Source organism: Lissotriton helveticus, chromosome 6 (genome assembly GCF_964261635.1).
Source record: "Lissotriton helveticus chromosome 6, aLisHel1.1, whole genome shotgun sequence".
In the NCBI taxonomy this organism is placed as follows: Eukaryota; Metazoa; Chordata; class Amphibia; order Caudata; family Salamandridae; genus Lissotriton; species Lissotriton helveticus.
Genome location: NC_136067.1, coordinates 307,937,626 through 307,960,543, shown reverse-complemented (window position 1 = coordinate 307,960,543; position 22,918 = coordinate 307,937,626).

Below are 22,918 nucleotides of genomic sequence, written 5' to 3'. Positions count from 1 at the left end.
TTAGGTGGCTCCTGTCAATATTTATACTTGAATAAAGTATCTCAATGTTAGCCTATAGAGCCATTCACTACAATGGGGAAAACGGAACTGGTGGTTTTTCCCTCACCATGGCTTATAAAGCATCTTTCATAATGTCCCTGATTATAGTTACAAGGCATCCTACCTTGGGGCACCAAGGGGAGATCTTAGGGGTAAATTATATGTCAAAATAAGGTAGATTACTAATTTGGACGTACCTTTAATTCAACAATCAAATGTGCATATATTTACAATTTAAAAGCAGCCTGCAAGTCAGGGCTAGCTTTTAAAATGACAGCAGGCAACTCAGAAGTGCACACTCTTGTGTAGGAAATCTACTGGGCCCCTAAACATCCCTGCCCTATTGTATACTAGGGACTTATAGATAGTCCAAATCCCCTTGCCTTATTATATTCTAGGGATTTACAGGGGTCTGTCATTGTCAATTATAGTTATATCTAACCATGTACTTTTAATCAGAGCACAGTCCCTGGGTCTGGTTAGCAGAGCCCAGGGCACAATCAGAGTCAGATAATCAGAACCTAGTTGTAAAAATGGGGGTATAAAGTGTGGGGACACTGTAAACAGGTCCTAATTTCTCACAGGATCCATTGCATGTTCCCATTTAGTGTGCTTTGTGGCCCCTGCAATCAAGGGTCCTGGGAAAAGAGCCTTACATTCATGCTCCTCATCTTTCACCGGTGCTTTGTGTGTGACAGGAAGATTATTCTTCTAAAACCTGTCATCTAACTTTTTATGTGTCAAAATCATCATCTCCTGCTGCTTCACAAGCTGTGCCTTGTTGTTTGTTATTGCCCAACAAATGTAATGTCTTGCCCCTACTCTTGATGTAATTTGTGCAATTATAAATGTTGTAAATATTCTTATTGGTGAGATTACATATCACGTTACCTTTAACACTAAGAAAGTGAGAACTATGAGTGTAGTATTATTTAGTTGTTACCGTATGGGTTTTTATGTTGTGCTTCCAGATGTTGCTACTTATTGGTATAAATATTAGGGTCATAAGCCTTGCACAACCAGATGCTCATGGCCTTTGCTATGCTCAGTGGCAGTTGGCAACAGGGACCAGCTTTTGGCCAGGCCCTGTCTTCAACCTGCTGCAGGTGGCCATCTCCCCCTTGTGCATGGCCTTTGGGCAGAGGCCAGTATTGGTTCCATGAACTCTATAGGCAGTCCACTAAGGGCCCTTTTTAGGCCACCCATTTGATCATCGGACCAAGTACTAGGCCTGTTAATCCTACAGGACTTCTAAAAAAGGCCTACAAATCCACGTGGGTTTGCAGACACTGAGCTAGGGTTTTCAAACACTAGAGGGGTCCAACACGGTCTACAATTTGTTGATGTGGCTTTGCACGCCCAAGGCAGGGTTTACAGACCTTGTAAGCACCTGGGTTAACATCATTCCTGTTGGATCAGGAATACCATGTTGGTACCCCAGTAGGAGGGAAAACTTGTTCTTGTACTACCGGAGGGGAGGACACCTCACCTTCAAAGGAGAGTGTTAGAGAGAGCGCAAAGGGTCCTAGAAATGGAAGAAGGCTAGGACCACCTTGGTTGAGTTGAGAGACTCTGGGCACATATGTAGTAAACTCAAAATGTAAGTGCGGAAAATGATGTGGCCATTCTATTCTATTCTATGGTGTCTTCTAAAGTGCTTGGCTATTCACAAAGGGCCTCCCAGCATAAGAACTTAACATGGATGCTCAAACAGCCAAGTCTTAAGAGAGTTCGTAAAAAGGCATTCATCAGGGGAATTGCAGAAGATAGATGGAAGAAAAGTTCATAATTTACAAGAAAGAAGGCAGAAGGATGCCACCACTTTTTGTTTTATGGAATCTTGGGATTACTGCAGAGTAGGAAGTCTAGGATCTAAGAGGTCTTGCTGGAGTATAAGGATGGACCAGATGACATAACAGACTCAGGCCCATGTTGTGAAAAGCTTTAAAAGTGAAACATAAGGCTTTGAATTGAATCCTTTTTTTAACCAGAAGCCTACGAAGTCTTACCAGAGAGGTAAACACAGGGTGGTGTCCAGGCAGCCTCGACAAGAGACAAACTGCCTCCTTTGAACAATCTAAAGTCTTCTTAGTGTAAATTGAAAAAGACTCAGTTATAGTGCATTTCCATACCTAGACAGGATGTAATCACAGCCTGGACTACAGTTCTCTGGGTCGAGAAAGTCAGAATTCCCAGAACCTTTCTGATGGTTCTTAAAATGGAAAAACAACATGCACTAGTGTCCTCACCTCAGTTGCAAATTACAGCTTGTGGTCAAACCAGATTCCTATACATTTGATGACTGATTTAATCTGAGGATGAGGTACAATGCTGTCTGGCCAACACTCAGGAGTCCAGCAATTTTAATTGTTACCTACTATCATGGCCACTTTTTTTTCTACCATTGAGTTTTGAACAGCGATTGGTCACCCACTTCAAAACTGCTGTAAGGCATGGCTTTGACTGAGTTGCTTTCAATTCCTGGTCTGGGATACTGAAATGAACAGCTGGGTAGTCATCCACATAGGATACCAAGGTAAGACCAAAGGACTGAACAATATCCACTTAGGGGTTACGTATACATATTAAACTTGTCGGACTCAGAGGGGATCCCTGTGGGACCCCATACTTTAAAGGCAGGGCATCTGAGTAGAAGAGCCTATCGCAGACCTTGAAACTCTCACCCTGTAGGTAGGAGGCAAACCATTTTCAAGCCTACTATGTTACCCCACAGTTGTGCAGTCTCTCATGCAGAATTGGATGGTAAACATTGTCAAAAGCAGCACTAAGATCTAACAGGAGTATAGCTGCGTTGTCGCCTCAGTCCAATGTACATTTGATGTCCTCAGGCACAGCCAGGAGTGCAGATTCAGTGCTGTGGGCCAGTTGAAATTCAGACAGCTGTTTATTGACATGTTCTCTAGAATCGTCCCAGTGAAGGGAAGAAGTGAGGTTGGTGTGTAATTTACCAACTGTAAAGGATACAAAGAAGATTTTTTAGCAGAATTGTAACTATATCATGTTTTCACTACTTAGGCATCAATCCACGGCAGAGGGAGCAGTTCAAGGTTTACGTTAGTACAGGATAGATAATCACTGCAGCATGATTAAGAATGTGGGGGGGGGTGTAGAGTCTAGAGGAGAATCGCATTTGACTCTGTTATCAAGGGTCACAATGTCTTCATCTTCAATAGGGGGGAAAGCAGAAAGTATTTCTTCGAAAAGTTTAGGATGACTGGAAATTTCACTTTCCTAGAGGAAAATCTGCCTAAATCATTGCAGCGGGCTGTCGATGGTGCCACAACTGGATTTTTAGTGGCTCGATCGGTCATAGATTTCCCTATTGTAAACACTTCCATCGTTGCGTTAGAACCTTAATTTTTGAGAAAAAAAGTTGCCTGTTTTCTCCTACTCAAAACATTAGAGGGGCAACCGTGGGAACCAGGGCTCGTAAACATATAACAAAACAATGGTTCCCTGCGAGGGAAGTCACAAGCCTAGACTCCCTAGGCTGAAAAATTCACAGTCAAATGAAATGAATTTTGAAAAATCATAAAATTCAATCTAGCAATAATACAGATAGTAATGCAGGTGCTCCAGAACTAATACAGTGCAAGTGTAAAGTGACATTAGTGAGATAAATGTGCATGAGTGCTGTACAGAAGGAATAAATAAAACATTTACGTAGTCCACTAGTGAAATTTTCGATAATTTCCCTAGTGAACTACATTCATTGATTGTATTAATCTCTATGTGCTCCCAGTTAGAGGGTTACCAGGCTTAATTTCCTTAGTCCCTAGCTGCTAATGCTAATGGACATATCAAATGTTTTAATTTATTCCACAGTGAGCCACTGTTTTTTTAAAAACTTGTCTTCATAACATTGCATCGTACTACACAGTAGACATGACAATGTACAACAATCTCCACTCGCCCAGTGGATTACTATAGACTGCAATGCACATGAAATGTTTTATCTCGTTCTTTTTTTGTTTGCTTAGTTGGAATAGCGACAAGCAAAAAATCTGAAGTTTACCGAAAATGATCTTTGAACATTAAAAAGGAAGAATTTAACCCCTCACCCCCCTCTGGCAGCAACCAGCAGCATTACAACCCCTTGCATGGGCATTTCAGGCAGAGTGGAATTGCTAGCTTGGTGTTTGTTTGAGAGGGCTGTACTGATGAGGTGTGGTTTGGGCACCATGTAGTTGCGTCATCACTCTGGTCTGTCGGCAAGGACACTTCTGTCAGCATTTGTCCTCACTCTGCTAAATCTCTCTCGGCATTCTCATCCACCCTCACTGCCCTGAGGCAACATTCTTCAGCCACACTACACTCAAGCATATCATCTCTCCATGTATCCAGTGTAGGGGGCATAGAGATGATCCAATGGATCGCAATCCTCCGTTTTGCCAGAACCAGGCACATCACTGCAAATGTATGCCGTATCTGTGTCCCTTTTTCGGTGTTGGAAGAACGCCCAATAAGCACTCGTTTATGGAGACTTCTATTTGCACTGCTGTCGTGGTGCGAAGAGATTGCGCAACCTGATTCCAGTACTTTTGAAGTCATACGCAATTCCATGTCATGTGCAGGAATGTGGCAGGGTCTGTGCCGCAGCGTGGACAGAATAGGGTTAGCCCTGGGGGTGAACTGTGTCCGACGCTGTGGGGTCAGATATGTGCGATGCAAATAATAGAATTGGGTGAGCTTGAACCTGGCATTACTTGTTGCTTCAGCCATCTGTGCTAAAACCCTTTTCCAAGGTAAATCCTCCTCCCATTTCCTGATAAGCCAACCACACGGTCCTCCTTCAGTGCCTTATATATCCGTGAAATGAGACCCCTGCTGGAGCCTGGGTCCAGCAGTGTTGTCAACGTGCACGACTCCCGTGGCTCATCCGGAAATGTGGTCCATATCTCACGGATCGTACACAAAATGTTTGCGTATTGTAGGAAGAGATCTACTTGTATATTGAATCGTTCTTGTGCCTCGTCCAATGTAGGAAAGTTTCCATTCCGGTACAGATCTCCAGCTGTTTCACAACCCCCCTTATACCATTGCATGATGTTCATGGTTGCCTGAATATTCTGAAATCCCTGTAGCCACTGGAGTGGGAGCGCATCAGCGTAGGAAGCCCTGCAGAGAACCAATGTGACTGCCTGTTCCTAGGTTTCCGTGACTTGTCGTACTATATGTGGGCAGTCCTTGGGGACTCTCAAGCCCATCATAAGGAACCTCTGCAGCCGCGACCCATCGTCCACTCCCCCAGTAATTCTTCATCCATCATACATTCTTCCATGCACCACTGTGCTGCATACTGCCGCAATCCTGCCATGTAGTATAGCCTGAAGTTTGACTCTACTCCATCCCCCCGCCCACACCAGTGAGATTAGGAGGCTGTTAAGTGTGTCAAATGTGGACTTCGAGATTCTACAAAATGAGTTCTGCAGGATATACAGACAGCGGGGCAGCATCACCGTTTTTCATATGTCCACTCTCCCCATAACCAATAGAGGAAATTTGTTCCAAAAATGTATTGATGCTTTTAATCCTGTGATGAATTTTTCCATGTTCAATTCATATTGGATATCTGGGTGGTGGGCTACCTGAATGCCCAGGTATCTTAAATGGTCACTTTCCCAATCCAATCCCACCTCAGGAAGATCCTGGGGTGTTCCCCATGCACGGGCCGCTAGCGGAAATAGTATTGAGTTTCGGTGGGTAATACGGAGGTCAGACTCTGTACCAAAGGAAGCCAGTGTCTCCAGGTGCACCGGGATTGCCTCTTCCGACTGTCTAATATATAGGAGTGTGTCATCCGCATACAATGAGATCACATGTGTACGGCCTTCTACTGTTATACCCCATGATTCCTCAGTTTCACTGCTAGGGGTTCCATAGCAAGTGGAAAAAGTAGTGGGGACAGCGGACACCCCTGTGTTGTGCCCCTTTCAATCTTTATGGCTGCCGATACCTGACCCCCATTCCACACTCGGGCCCTCGGTTGGTGATAGAGCAGTCTGACCCAGGCGACATATTCCCTGCCAAAACCCATTCTCGTCAGTACCTCCCAAAGATATTCCCATCGTAAAGTATCGAACGTTTTTTTTATATCTAGCGTGATATGTCTGGTAGAATTCCACGGGAATTCCGTCCGGGCTAGGTGATTTAGAGCGAGCCATACCTCGTAGTGCTTCCTGTAATTCCTCTAGTTGGAGTGCTGCCACCAATTCCTTCCTCTGCTAGGCGTGGGAGGGGAACTTCCAGAAGGTACTCCCCCCTATGAGCGACTCTGCCTCCGGTACCTCCGGGTATATTTCAGCTAGATGGTTGAATAGTACTGTGTTGACACCAGCGTGTGTGGTGGCCATGGTTCTGTTAGGGTGACGCAACGTCAATATCAGTGGTGATGGGCGTTCCCACTTCAACAACCACACTAATAACCTTCCAGATCTGTCACCCTCCCCATGAAGCAGTTGACAATATTCATGATGGTCTGGGTAATCCAATCTGTCCCATATCTTCCCCACCCGTCGTAGCGCCTGCAGAAGGCAATCTTGGCCCTACTCTGACACCCGCCCCTCACGTTGAAGCCTGGTCAACGTCAATATCAGTGGTGATGGGCGTTCCCACTTCAACAACCACACTAATAATCTTCCAGATCTGCCACCCTCCCTATGAAGCAGTTGACAATATTAATGATGGTCTGGGTAATCCAATCTGTCCCATATCTTCCCCACCCGTCGTAGCGCCTGCAGATGAAATCTTGGCCCTGCTCTGACACCCGCCCCTCACGTTGAAGCCTGGTCAATATATCCTCTGCTGCTTTCAATTCCAGTTCTAGTCGTCTTGATGTGTCCCCCACCCTGTGCAAACAGTCCCAGTGGGTAACCACTTTGAATGCATCCCTTTCCACACCTCTGGTCTTTGTAGTTGACCAGTTCTTGATGAAGTAACCATCAACAACCTCTCTGAGTTCCTCTCTAAATATCAAATCACGGAGTGCAGCGGGCTGCAAGCGCCACAAAGGGACTCTTGGTCTGCGTCTCTCAGGTCCCCATGCCAGCAAAACCGGAGCATGGTCCGACAAAAATAGACCAAACACTTCAGTCTGCGCTTCAGCACCACACTCTTCCAGAGGGAGCAGGAAACGGTCGAGCCTAGTATACACCTCGCGGGCCGGAGTGTAACAAGTATAACTCCGTTCACCTGCATGCGTTTCGCGCCAGATATCTATACAGTGTAGCCTCCACATCACCTCACTCAGATCAGATGACATGTGGGGTTTAGTGCGCAATTTTAGCGGATATCTATCAAGTGAGCCGTCCAGCACACATTTAAAATCTCCTGCTCATATTAATGGCATCCCAATGTATAGGAGGAATAACCTCTCTGTGACGATAAAGAACTCACCATCATCTGTATTTGGGGCATAGACATTCACCGGGCATACTTCTATGCCATCAGGCTCACCATGCACTATCATATACCTGACTTCCACAACTGCCTCGTATTTCCGTAACTTGAATAGGACTTGTGGGGCCATCCATATAGCCACACCCTTAGCATAGGTAGAGTAGGTAGATGCGAATAACGGTCCTCTCCATTTCTTCTGAAGTTTCTGTGTCTCAGTGTCTAGTAAATGTGTCTCCTGTAGCATAGCAACATGTGTACCATGTTGCCGTAGATATGTTTATACTTTATAGCTTTTCACAAAGGAATTTAGCCCCCTCACATTCCATGTTATAATCTTGTACTGTCCCATATCTCCCAGCTTGTACCTGCACTGCCAATTGTGTGTACGGCCTGTGTTCTGCCACCATCGTTGCCAGAGAGAGTTGTCAACTGAACATTCAGAACAACTCAGCCCTGGGTAGATACTGTATTAACAAAGCGTACATCCAAATATAGTCCTCAATCTTGCAAACCCAACCCCTAAACTTTACAAATAAATAAACATCATCTATTCTGTTATGCAAAATCAATAACAAGAACACCAATGCACTTACACTCCTCATACAAATCATACTTCTCATACTATCAGCATGCAATCCCTATACAGCCATCCACTATATGCCTTCTGCTAGGCCAAGGATAGTGCTCTTCTCAGACTAATTGTATATCTGTCAGCACCACCCCCCCAACCTTGGTCGCCACTCACACCCCCACCCACAACTATCAACCCTACACACTCACACAGTCGTACTGTTTAACATCCAATAAAAAGGATATTCAGAATAAAATAATAAGGATAGAAAAAGATACGAAAAAGAAGGAGAAGTAGGAGACAACAATGCAGAAATTTGGAGGAGGAGGAGGAGGGAGACATTGTCCGCCCATCTGATACCAGTGCCCTTCCTAGTCCATTCCTTCATCATCAGGCTGAAGGAGGTAAGCCCCACTGTAACATAGTACATTGTTCGAGGAGAGTACCATTGTCAGCGACCCGTTTTCTGCAAGACCCTATTGTGTCCATCCTCCCTTAAATGTTACACCCATCCACAATCCACTCATGGGCTATGCAGCTGTGGAGTATCCTCTACAATGTTGCCCATGCTTACATCGAAGCTTGTGGGTGTTACAACTTCTACCAAGGCCTTCCCGACCTCTCATTCAGTTTGGTGTATCAATTGGTCTATTCTGGGCGACTTCCTGCCCTTGGTACCAGAGACTGCTCTCTCCAGTTTCAAGGAGCCATCCCCTTGCACCACCACCTGCTGCATTGATCTGGAGGATTTTTGGGAAGTTCTGTTGCCGCTACTGCAATTTCCCCCTTTGGGGACAGTTGAGGGCCTCCCCATTGTTCTCCCCCATACACTGTCCTCTCATCTCCATGTACCTCCAACCAATCCCAGGCCACCTCTGAGGTTGTAAAGAAGTGGACCCGATCTGCATGGAGAACCTTCAACTTGGCAGGATAGAGGAGCATGTACTGGAGGTTCATGGCTCGCAGTTTTGTTTCACTCCAATAAAGAACACTCTTTGCTGCTGAACCAAACGGGTGTAATCTGGAAATATACGGATTGTTTAGTTACCGAAGGCAGGGTCTCCTGCACGCCTGACCGCTTTAAGGAACAATCCTTGTGCCTGAAATGTAAAATCTTGGCTATTAGTATCCTGGGCTGGCCACAACAAGTGCACAGTGCGCCCGCTCAACAATAAAGATCGGGGAAAGTTCCGCTGTGGGGAGTGCCTCCTTGATCCACCTTTCCAGAAAGAGTTTGTAGTATCCTCATGCTATGTTATAATGTTCCCTTTCACCCTGTTCCTAGCTTCTGAGCCAGTGTGAGTGTTCTGTGCGGAATGTTGGTGTGATTGACATGAGTAGAATGCTTGGGTGCCTGGTGTGAGTTTTGTCAGTTGGAAGATGGGCTGAGTAGCCAGCAGGTTGCTCCTGGTGGGGCTGTCACCACACATCTTATGGACTTAAAAATAACCTTTAAAGACTCTACCTGGCTGTGTCTACTATGTCACCTCTATGCATGGGACAAGAGCACTACATTTTGGTGATGATCTGGAGACAAACTCCTGCCCTACATGTCCAAACAAGGAAGATCAAGATGTCAGGGAAAAATAGTCTTCATGTTGGAAGGTACCTAAGAAGTCTTCATGTTGGAAAGTATCAAGAGGAATTACAAGCGCAGGCAGCTCAAGGAAAAATTCACATAAGTACTTAGTCACAAAAGGTCACACCGACAGCTCCACCAGATTTCCAGAAGGAAGTGTTGAAACTAAAGGACTTACAAAAGAAACTAAAGGAACTGGAGCAGCACACCTCGCAACCCCACCAGTGTCCATTTCACCGGATAGCCCCAGCCCAAGCATTCTGCACTCACAAAATTCACATATTATGTCTCAAGAAATATCCAGTAAGACCTACCTTTTGCTTTATTGGAGTTCCTGTTTTGTTTTGGTGTGCCCAATGTCATTTTCTGGGACGTTGGATTTTTGTGTATTCATTGCGAGATGTTTTGCTCATCAAGTGTGTTGTTATGCTGAGGGAAGTTATTCCAAAAGGAAAGTCTTGAAATTTAGTCTGAATGGATAGGAGTTTGCTTCAGACAGTGCTTCGTATCAGCGTTGGATTGGAGGAAAGCCTACTTGTGCCAGCTTCACATTACTGGTTGGACATTTATTGTGTCAATACGCACCAGTTTGGGACATTTTCCAATTCACATCGAAGGAGCAAGATTTTTGGTAGGTCCATTTTAGGTCTCACATGCATGGTTGCAGTTTGAAAAAGGATTCGCATGTCTTTTGCAGCGCGAGGTCTTACCGTCATTTAGATTCGCGTCCAGGCAGATACACAGTTGACCGAAGACATTCACCCGCACTGCTGCTGTTCAATGCTTTCACGCACAGATGCACTGTGAGCCATCCGGCTCCACTTCAAATACGTGCCGTCATCTTGGGGTTTCGAGGAAATCTACGTCAAGTTTGTCAGCATCCTCAGTCAGCCGGTGTTGTCTCTGGATTGCTGCAGCCTGGTTATATTCGCACTCCAAAGACATGCTCTTCCTTACCAATGTGTACACTAATCAGGTTGGTGTAGTTATTTGTCTTGGGTTTCTTTGTTCTGCCTTCCCTATGGCTCAAACCTTTTCACAAGGCTAAAGTAATCCCAACTTCAACTCAAGAGTGAATAGAGTGTGTGATCTGCTGGTTTTTGCAGCTTGTACAGACTGACTTTGTTCTTGGCAGCTGGTTCAAGCGACTTTGGTCTGCCTCTGGAGATATTTACTTCTGCAAATTTTTTTTGATGCACTTTTGTTACAGTCCTTTGGGGTCACAAATATTTAAGAAAATCAACTCTGTATCTGGTGTACCTTTGATGGAAGTGTAGCCAGTGTAACATTTCTCGGGTGAGAGATCGCTCACCAGTGAAGAGTATTCCATGTTTATGGTCATTGTACTTTCATTTGACCAGGTTCTACATTGTTTTATTGCTTTTCTGGTCTCTTGGATATTAGCATGACTTTACTCATTGATTCAGGCTACACGTATCCTACATGGATTGCTTATGGGTAGTTTTAGCCCATTTTGTTCTTTCCTTGTGCTTTCTTACGCACTGTTTACAGGAGTGTGGTTGTTTTATGCTTTGTGGTTTGTGGAGTTCCATGTTCACTTTGCTAAGCCATTTTACCCTTACGAAGGGGAGGCTTAAGGGGTTGTTCCCTTTTTACTCTTGGAGTGGGGTTTAGTCCCATTTCAATGTTGTTAGTCAAATTACACTTATGATGTTAACCCTTACACTTTGTTGGGTTATGAGGTGTAGCCCCAATTACATGTTTTGTGGTACATCCCTACATATGTGTGTGTGTTTTGGGGTTTTAGCCCCACTTACACATTTAACGGTATATTTTTTTTGTTTTGTGTGTAATTCGTTTTGTGTGTAAGTCGCCCCGCGGGTCACATGTTGTAGTCTTCTGTGTGTAAGTCACCCTGCGCCTCACATTGTTATGTCTTGTGTGTAAATAGCCCTGTGCATCATGTTTTTTGTGTGTACGTCACCTTGTGCGTCATCTGGACGTATTGTGTGTGTAAGTCACCATGTGCTGCACTATGGTCGTGTTGTGTAGTTTTCTTGCTGCACTTGTCCTCATAAGTGTTATTCCCATACAACACATTTTGTTGCTAGATTTCAAATGTGTTTTACCCTTACATGAGGGATGTTTTTAGGTCATACTTCCCTGTCTAGAGGGATGACTTAATGGGTTTTAGTCCCGTTCACACAGCTTACGTTATGAGTCCCAGTCCCATTTTAGCGTGTGTCCCTTACATGAGGGGTGGTGTGTTGGGTTACAATCCTTTCCCCAGAGTTACTATGGTCTGGTTCCTTACATGAGGAGTACTTACTTGAGTGCAGTCCAGCCATAGTGTTAGAGTTATGGGGTGCATTATCCTCTTTACTCTTTTTACGTGTCTTTTCATGTGGTGTTTGATCACTTTGTGTCTGTGAGCTATACATTCTCTACTTACTTTTTGTTTAATATTATAGGAGGAGGATGGTGATAGCGCGTTTCTATCTTTTCATTCTTCTTTCCTCCTTTGCTTGGTCTGTGTTCCCTCTCGTGATGTGTTTTACTATTCATCCCATGGTTTATGGACTGTTATCTTCATTTGTACATTGCTGTGTTTAGTTGTTTTAATTTTTTTATGGTTTTATTAGTTTTTCAATTTGAAAGGGAGAAGATAATGTAGTATCATCATGTTATGTTATAATGTTCCCTTTCACGCTGTTCCTAGCTGCTCAGCCAGTATGATTGTTCTGTGTGGAATGTTGGTGTGATTGACATGAGTGGAATGCTTGTGTGCCTGGTGTGAGTGTTGTCAGTTGGAAGACGAGCTGAGAAGTTAGCAGGCTACTCCTGGTGGGGTTGTCACCACACATCTTATGGACTTAATAAATACCCTTAAAAGACTCTACCTGGCTGCGTATACTATGTCACCTCTACGCATGGGACAAGATCACTACAGTGCTCCGGCTCTTTTCCCTCCCCACCCTCTGGGTTGCACCTACGGGACGCCCCTCCGCATCTTGGGCCTGGCGCTCCAGAGCCACTGTCTTGAGCAATAGTTTGGTTAGTGTTGCCTTTAATGTGGTAACCTCTTTCTGCAGTTCACAAACCGTTTGTTCTGTTGCTAGTGAGCGGTCCGCGACAGTGCAGAGGTAGGGTTGTAGCAGTCTGACATCCAGTGGCACTGCATCTATTTTTGCCTGGACGGTTGCACTGGAAACTTCGATATCTGCCAGGATTTGAGCCCACGTAGGCTCTGGCTGTACTGCATCATCCCCCGGCTGCGCCACAAGTGGCGGGTCAGAACTCAGGGGTACCCTCTGAGCTGTGCAGTGATCCATTTTTTATCTGTTGCACCCCTCTCTGAGGTCTGTCTTTGTCCATGGTGCAAAACACGAGGGGACCGCGTCTGGTCCCCTACAAGATGCACAGCCGAGTCTGCCATAAATGAATCCAATAAATCAAGCTTTACATTTTTTCTTCAGTTATTCCACTTATTTATCCATGTATTTCATCCAATTTTTTACTGTATCAATTTATTTTACTAATTTTCTTGGTTGTTCAAAAAGCACACAGGAGCATTAAATGTTTTCTTATGCCACGATGTTTATTAAAAATCGCCCAATGCATTTCGGGGTAAACCCTTCATCAGGGAAATCTAAAATGTAAACACATCAATAAACAATTATATAATGCTTTTGTTACAACTATCGAGTTCTAACACATTAATCTACCATTGTTTTTTTAAAACAAGAAATCACTAAATTGTGTCATATCATCTATGTAAACCCTCACTAAAACAATACCCATGTGTAACACCCCTTCATTTCAAACCAAACCCTATTAATTAAACAACCCATACCCTCTCCCTAAATGCTTCCTATCGCTATTTTGCCCAGGGAACTATTATCCAACAGCTAACGCTGCAATAATAGCAACTAGCTTACCGTGACACAAGTTCCTCTTTAAGATTTATAGCAGCATTTTCCTTGTATTCACTTTGTTTTTAATCCCTTTCTAACATCATTACATTTTCATATGGTGCTGCCTGCACGTTCATCCTTCTTGACGAACGCTGCTTCAGCTATTGCAAACCTGTGCTAGCACTTATCACCCACTCTGCCCACCAGGTGATTAATCATGTGTCTTTATTCAAGAGCTCAGCAGTTTTAACGTGTTCTTCACAGGCTATGCCATCGCACAGGTCTCAAGTCACTACATTTCCCAGAATACCTTTCAAGTGTATTCACAAACACCCCCATCCCAAATACCCAATTTAAGAACAAACAATTTAAAAAAGACATATGTCAACAAAGGATCAACAATTATAGCGTCACAATTTATATTAACAAAAAAACAGCTAATCCCAATGGTCTTTAGTGCTGAAAATAATCGCGTTTACTCAGGAAACACAACTCCTGCGTTCGTCCATGTGCTCGTCAGTTACCAATTTGTCCAAAGTTAATCACTGTATTCTATTGCTCCATCGTAATCCTGGGTGCACTCACGTCCATGGTGCGGCATGCCGTGGGGCTGAGCAGGGCTCCCATTAACCATGCACTGCCATTTATGTGCAGTCCAGTGAACACTAAGAAATGCTGGTTGTACCTGTCACAGTGGCACCCAGGTGGATAGGACCAGTCTCCGTGTGTTGCCTTAACGTGATTTTCTGTCCCACGCACTTGCAGTCCTGAAACAGCGGGGTCCCCAAAACCCCCTGTGCTAAGGAGAGCAGAATCGGGGATCGCCGCCTGGGCACCGCTCTATGTGCCGACCAGCCGGACGCTGATGGGGCCCACGCTGCCAGCTCCTGTGAAATTCTGCTTCTGTAGGATAGGTAGGCTCCGAAAACCACTCTCCCAGTGGGCCCAGCACTTAGCTCGCTTTGTGTGTCCTGTCATTTGCTTCACTGCTCTGTTAGGGCAAGGTAGCTCATCGGGAAAGACACCCCGGTTATACACTGCACCAGAGGGGGGGATAACCAATAGGGGCACTACCACCAATGTAATAATAAGGTGGGAGGAACAGGGCACACCCCGTCCTCACCCCCATCCCCCTCGATGTTCACAATTCCAATCTGGGGCCCCTGCCGCTTGTCCCCACTCAATTGTAAGGCCTCTGGCCCAGCTGACTCACCCCCTCTGCTGGGGAACCGACGCAGCACACCCCCCGAGGCCAGACCCACTCCTTGGGCCCAGAGCACAACCGCCTCGCCTCCCAGCATAGGCCCGTAAACTCATCTTTCCTTTCGCCAGGGTGCAGTCAGGGATCGTCTCGCTGCCCCGGGCCCAAGCGCCTCACCTCTTTTGTTCGGGACCGAGGAGTAGGTCCAGGCCGGCTCCTTTGTTCGGGTGTGTACCGGGCCGCAGCTGCTGGATCTCTTCACGAGGGCCTGCTCCTATCGGACCGACTCCAGGACTGCAGGATCCACCACCTTTGCACCACTTGATGTCAGTGATGGCCAGCGATCAGCTCCTAGAGGGAGAGGAGCAACGACTCCTCAACTGCAGCCGCTCCGCACATATACCAGGGCAGATCCCGGCATCGCTCACCAGGCCGGGCCTGCCTGCAATGCCGCCTCCCTCAACCACACTCCAGAGCCAGGGGGGCACCAAGGCAAGTCCACTGGCTTCCTCCACCTGGGATGTCCAGGGAGAGGGGGGGTCAGGGGTCATCCCAGAGCTTGGATTAATCATGCGATGATCCCATGATCCCAATATTATCCCGACTCACTCTGCCCCAGGGGTACGGCAGACCCAGTCCACCCAAGATTCCGGACCTGGGTGGCAGGAACATTCACGATCCTTCAATTTTCAACTTTGCTCCTCCACAATAACGGGAGGTGCCAATAGAGGTTCATGCGGGCTTGGATGGGCAGGATTATTCAGGATATTTGCATGGGTGGGCTATGGAGCTCCCTAGGCTGTGTCCGCTCCGATTGGCATCTTGGCCACGCCCCCCACTATTTTGTTATATGTCTTCTTCTAAAAGCATAGTGAAATGACTTCCCATATTTGCATTTACTAGGGGCATTGCAAGTCTTTCTCCACTTTGTGTCTAGGATTTTATAATTCTTTTTTAGCTTCCGAAGATGGAAGCAAAACCACAGGCCAGGCCTCTTGGATGAATGTATGATGTTACAATGCATACATTTACAATGCATGCCTTTACAACGCAGTTTTGACATCACAACATCCTTTACAACGCATTCTTTTACATTGCATGCTTTTACATCGCATTTTCAGAAACTACCTTTACAACGCATTCCATTACATCGCATTATACCTTTACAACGCATGCTATTACAATGAATTCCATTACATCGCACTTAAGGTAAGTGTTGGATAGTAAAGGGGTAACAATTACTATTCTAACTCCAGTGAGTGTAACAGTAGGGTAAGTGTTGGATAGTGTAGGGGTAACAATTACTATTCTAACTCCAGTGAGTGCAACAGTAGGGTAAGTGTTGGATAGTGTAAGGGTACTATGCATTGTAATGGTATGCATTGTAATGACTTGCGATGTGGTGCCTGTGTTGTAGTGACATGCATTGTAATGACATGCGTTGTAGTGACATGCATTGTAATGGCTGCATTGTAATGACATGTTATGTAAAGGATGTTGCAATGTAATGACAGCTATGTAAATTTAGTGTGATGTAATGACTGCATTGTAAAGGTTGTTTCCCCTCTTGGACACAAAGCCCAGACACTCTCAAGATGGGATAGTTTGATCTAGCGTAGTTGTGAGCCAGTCTCTTTTTGTACTGCTTCTGTTATATTCCTTCTAACTCCTGTCTTTGTGAGAGTTATTACATGCTCAAACTTTTTAGGGTCCAATTTTAACCAAGATCTTCCCATACTTGATGTATTAGGAGGGAGGCTGGGGATATTAGGATAAAGTAGCAAAATTGGCCCACAAAGAGGAATAGGTGTATTGACTGTCATATCATGTACATTGGAAAACAGAGTTTCAAGAAGATGGCCCTTCATATATGTGGGAAAATTCACCATTTGCATAAGTTGAATTGCAGCTAAATCTTGTGATCAATTAGTAGCCTTTGTGCAATGTACATCATCTAAGTGAATATTCAGATCACCTAAAAGTGTGAAGGGGGCTGTTGTAAGGACCTGATTTAGCTATTCCCTTGGGTAAAGTTTGTAAAAAAGTGTGTCAGAAACAAGGAGTGCAATAAGTGAGGGCCCCTAAGAGTACATATGTAGCAGAGAACTTAAGAGTGAAGAATAAACTTGCACAGTCCGGTACTTAGAGCGGGGAGGTTACACAGCTTAATGCAGAGTTAAAAACGTTTACGATCCCACCACCCTTTGTGCCTACACGATTGCACCTGGATTTATAGTAACCTTCGGGGATAGCCAATATCATGTCTAGGATGGAACTCTCGTGAAGTCAAATCTCCATTACGAGCATTAGATCAGGTTGTTCCATCTCAATATAAGTAAACAGATCAAGTTTATGTCTCGCTAGAGATCTACAGTTTATCAAGAAAAGGCAGCAAGTTATATTACTTATGTAACCACTCGGTACAATAGAAGACCTTGGAGTACAGGCACAAGTTTTGCAGATTACTGGTGATAAATTAGGGTTTATAGAGTGCTGACATTTTGGGCCTGATTAAGATGTAGGGTGGACTGCTACCGACAGGCCGTCAGTGGCGACGTGCATGACAGCCAGGATAGCAGTCCAAGGGCCTCATTACAATGTGGTCTGAGGAACAGACCCACCTCTCCGACAGGCTCAAGGAGCCCGTCTGAGTGTCGGTGGGACTCTAATCCCTACAAAAGTGGCAGTGCCCGTGCAGGAATTACTGTAAGGATTACGCTGTCCTTTTCTGACAAACTTTTAATGGGGGTCCCACCGCCATGGAAAGGCTGTTGGAAAGGGACTTTGGGGATCTAGCAGGGCCCCTGTAGGCCTCCACGATGTGGCCTGTGAGGCACATATGGTGCCCCCCCAAACATCCATGCACCATCTGTCAGGTTCCACATGGTGCCTGGCATACCATGCGTGGATGTTCAAAAACATCTCTTTTAGGTAGAGCCTAAAAGTGCACATGCACTGTTTGCAAGACCTGCTGTAGTTAATCAAGCACTCTACTCCTGCCTCCTGCTTACCATTGGTTCAATCCAATGTTGCTCTTCTTTGCTGCCTCCTAATTGGGTCAAGCAGTGATAGGTCACTTCCGTTTTTTCCATATGAGCGCCACTCAAGTGCAGTTTCCTGATGCTTGCCTTTCATTTCTGTTGTTTTGGGGAAACTCAATTTTTAAAATGTTGCTTTCCGCCCATTAGGGGGTGTGCGCCATTTATGGAGTGCTCATGGGCGGACTGTGCATGTAGATGGGCTCTGCGTCGCTACCCAGCGAGCTAATTATGAACCTCTTCTCCTGCCTGTCTGTGCCCGACTGGCTTCGGTATCCTGTTACAAGGACAGTCCTGTCTTTTCTACCCAATACTTTGGCCTGAACTGCAGCTCAGCTTGATTCAGGGGAAGCAGCTGTCCTCTTTACACAGAAACCAAACCGGCTGATAAACGTCGTTTAAAACGCGGTGTTTACACCGCACGACCTTTACCATGCTGGCATTACAACGCACTTGCGCTGGATGGCGCTGTTCGTTAAGGAATATTGTAATTTTATATTCCAACACCTTCCCTACTGTTACGTGGACTGGTGTTGGAATATAAAATTATAATATTCCTCAATCCGCGCCCTCCAACGCAAGTCGTTGTAACAACTTGCGTTGTAATAACCGCGTTGTTAAGTACCACGATCTAAAAGATCGCGTTGTACTGACATATATCCAACCGGCTTCTCATTCCGGTCATCAAAGCCATCATTAGCATCCTGATGTGCCCTCCACAGCAGGGGAAAGACACAGAACTGACGTCCTTCACATTTAATCCAAAACATATAGACAGACTGCAAAGAGGAATGCTGAATAGAATACTAAAGCCAGCCCACCGTGCAGGAGGAGCCGGGTCCTTTGCAGCGGCCATATCAAGGAGAGCCAAAAATCAACGTGGTTTGTAGATTAATAAAATTGTGAAGGCGTTGTCCTACAGTTGCAGCCTCACATGGCACAGCCCTAGGATCTCACTGTGCTTGCTGTTTTTACCCGCTAGGACAGGTTGGCTTTTCTGAACTGTATGCAATAGGTCGATAGCACAAAAATGTACTTGTTAGAGCCAGGCAATGTGTTGCTTTAGTTTCTTCTTGACACTCATGGTCGGCAGCTATTGTAGTTTTGATAGCCAATTTTCTGAATTCCTATCTTCAGTTTTGGGCATGCAATCGTTATGTTGTTAGGAGGAGCAGAAGTAATGGCTACATGTGCACTGCAAGATTAATTTTTAAACTTTATTGTATTCTCTCCAATAACCCCATCTGTCTTTGCTGCTTTTTTGTTCCGTTTTTGACACATTTTATTCATATTCCTTCTAGTTCTTCCCTCTTCTCTTTTGTCCTTGTTACCTACTCTGCATCTGACTATATTCTAAAATGTTTCATATATCTCCAAATCATGGTTTCTGTTCTATCTAGTGCTAATTATATTGAGGCAGATTCACAGAACTAATCTGAGATAAAATCCTAAACTTACTACTTTTAGTATTCACAAAAGGCATTTAGTACTAGTAAAGTTAGGACTTATAACTTTACTACTACTAAATGCCTTTTGTGAATACCGAAAGTCGTAAAGTTGGGATTTTGTCTCCGTTTGTCCTCCAGGTTGAGAAAGAGTAGACTTCAGATAAATAAAGAGACCCTTTCCAGGATGGGAGAAAGGTGAATCTGCATAGTTAGTCCTGTACTGTGCCTATCACAGCAATGCAAGAGCTGAGCACCAGCTCCAGTGTACACTGTTCTCCCAGCACACCCAGATATGATCGGCCACTGCGGCCTCCTCGTGGTTGGCATCTACTGCCCCAGCCACGCCTAGTACCAGATAATCAATACCACATTGCGTCGTGCTCTGATTGGACACAGATCTAGGCTTAGGCTACAGTAAAGCATTATACTGGATTGCAAACTTGAACACATACCAGGGAATGCTAAAGTTACTCCCCATGAAAGAACTAGAGCACTTTGTTCAGTTTTATGAAGCAAAGAGTACAGACAAAAACTACACACGGGGCAGAGAATTGTAAACAAATACAACCCTAGCGCGTGGAGAACTGCAAGAGCCTTTAAGCTAATATTTAGAAAAATAAACACTTAAAATGTGATGTGCATTACATTTTGCATTTGCTAATCCTTTTTGGTTAAGAATAAGTCATCTTGGTTTCTTCTTGTAAATGTTAAAATGTTTGAGAATTTGTGTTCTGGTATGTTTATTGAAAAATTCCTAACATCTGCTCATTTAATATGGGGTTTAGTACAGTTGCTGGAAGTGTGTCCACTGAAATCTGGTATACGATTAAGACGTGGTTGGAAAATTAGGAAATCTATTGATGTGTTTTTTTCCCCTACATTTGAAGCTGATTTCAGACTAGTATTGGATATTTGTGTACTCTGGTTAATCTAGGACTTTCCTTGATAGTAGTTTATAATACTTATACATGAAAGTTCCACAATATTAAAAGTCTGCAATAGTACTTTAAGTTGAAACAAAAATCGGACAGGTAACTTTTCTTCTCCTGGAAGTATTTCTGTCTGTGGAGCGAAATTCTCCCCCTATAACGTTTCATATATGGGGTGTTATTCCTTCTCTATACTGCTATTATTCCTATTAATACATTTTTGAGCGTCTCTTGGGTGGAAAACTGCCTACGACATTTTAGTGAATACCCGGAAACTTATGAGGTTGTAGAGTTTCACATAATTTTTCTTGTTTAAAATATTTTTATTGAGATTTAAAAAACAAAATAATATATATGACAAGTAGTCAATTAGTGTTTGCCATTGCCAGTACATTTTTTGTTGGAGAAGTTTAACTTATGTGGTATTTTTTCCATTGCCATTGTCTGCCATAGCATATGGAACCAAAGCATGCAGGGGTGTGTGGGTGGGGAGTGCGCTCTACTCTTCCTGAATAAGCTGTTTAGCCGTTCCCCTCATATGCCATATGAGTAGTTTGGCATTATCCGTCTAAGTTGACTGGCTTCATTCCCAGATTCAGAGTTCCAGGATCAGGGGGTATCGGGCAACTTAGTGTCCTCCTGATGTGCCATGATATTTCCTTCCATGATGTCTCTACCATTGTGCAGGAGCACCATATGTTTTGAAAGGTGCCCAGCTGTTGATTGCATTACAGACATTGGGCAATTGCGGAGGGGAATATTCAATTCAGTCTCACAGGGGTCATGTACCATTGGCACGTTACTATGTGTGCAGATTCTCTTTGATGGGTGCTTTCAAGTGTTTTGGGGATGTCTCGCCATAGTTGTTCCCAGATTGTACTCTGTATTTCCATCCTCAGTCTCCCTCCCATCAGGTTTGAAATGGGTGAAAGATGGTCAGTTTGAAGTCCTGTATGCTTTTATATGTTTATGAGAATAATTCCTTCATGCCTTCAAATGCACGGACTAATTTTCCAAAGTGTGCGAGTGGTGGGGTAGCCGCAATTCCATTTGGTAGACTTAAACCCAGTGTCCTTACTGACAGGATTGGTGTAAGGAATTCGCAGATTCAAAATTCATTGGTCAAAGGATTTGATACTTATTCCCTGAAAGAGGTCTCTTATGGTTCTGTAGTCGCCCCATGGTCCATTTGGTAAAAGACCTTTGGATCTAGCACGAACATGAAGTCAGAATTGGCTGCTAGCAGAGTGTTTAGGAAGAGAAATGGGGTAATGCCTTTTGAACTGTGATTTCGGTCCCCTATCTAAGAACTGTTTTAGTTGGTGTAGTAATGGAAGCACATTTTGTCCTAGGTTATCAAGGGAGCCATGCAAGATCCAATAAGGGTCTACATTCTACTGCACAATCCATATGGAACAAACGTTTTTCTCTCTCTTACCACCCATTCTAGTATATACTGGTAAAGCCTTAGTATTCAATAAGGTTTGGGCATCCTAGCCCGCCTTTATCTCCAGGTACCATCAGTAGCTATAGGAGATATAGGGTTTCTTACTGCCTCACAAAAAGTACCACATCATTTTTCAAGGCTCGACCCTAACCAATAATTCCCCTTTCTCATCAATGTGCCTAATTGCACACCAGTGATAAATCTTCCATACTTGCAGATATTTCGCTGTTTTCAGTGCAATGTGTGATCCTATAATTCCACAAATCCAGATTCTGCGACTCAGGATGGGGAATTTAATATCACAATTTTCTTCCTTGGTGCAAACATTTGCTCATAATTATAACATGTCATATTCGTCAGATTCAAGCCTTGACATATTTATTGTACGCAATCCAGTTGTCAGCACAGATGGTCGCAGACAAAAATATCATCTGAGGTGCTGTACTGGTTTAGTTACAGATGCACGACCAAGACCAAAAGTAAAGTCGGATTAATAAAGGGGAGGAAGGCTTAGGTTGTCACCAAGTGACCGTGACTGCTCCAAATATATACTTACAAAATTGAAATTCGGGCTGCCCTCTTGCTTCACATCTCTCTCTTGCACTGCCTCTCCTTATCTTTGGTTCCTTAGTGGTTATAGGTCAGAGGTGAGAGTGGCATAAGATTTCACTCTAAATCTACAGTAGGACCAGCCTGGTTGCAAATTCAAGCTAGTTGCTGGATGCTAAAATTAAGCTATTTATTGAGCAAAACTGGTGCTGCTTACTTTTAAGCAAATCCGTCATGGGGTAGGTACAAAGTGACAGCTTGGGGCTGAGAATGTAATTTTTTTACGTAGCCTCTACTTTCTGGAGCCTGTGTTTTCTAAATGTCTTCTTTTATTTAGGTTGAGCCTAGCAGTAGCGGTAGCTGTGAGGCATGCTGTGGTAGAGTATGCACTGGAAATCCCGCCCACTCTCCGCCCATATTTTTGATTGACTTGTTTCATTGTCCTTCGGAAACGCTGGCTTCCTATTCATTATCAGGCTTGTTAGTCCCTCCTTGGTACCACCTTGTCTCCATTTGTTACTGCCCATATGGACTGGACCTTTTACGTGGCTTGTTACACGGTCAGCTTTATCTAGAGGGTGAGCACTATTCTTGCTATTGATACTGATGGGGACAATGGCGGCCGCTTGTTTGTATTTGCAGCGTTCCAGGCGCGCTTTCACTTTGAGGCAAGTACTGTGGGGGTGGCAGCTATTCTTTTAAGTGAAAGCACGCATGGTGCTCTGCAAGTACAAACAAGCAGCCGTCAAAACAACCATTTGTCACCAGAGTGCGACGGGTATGCCCAGACGTGGGTCCCGTGCTCTCCATGCCACTGGAGTGA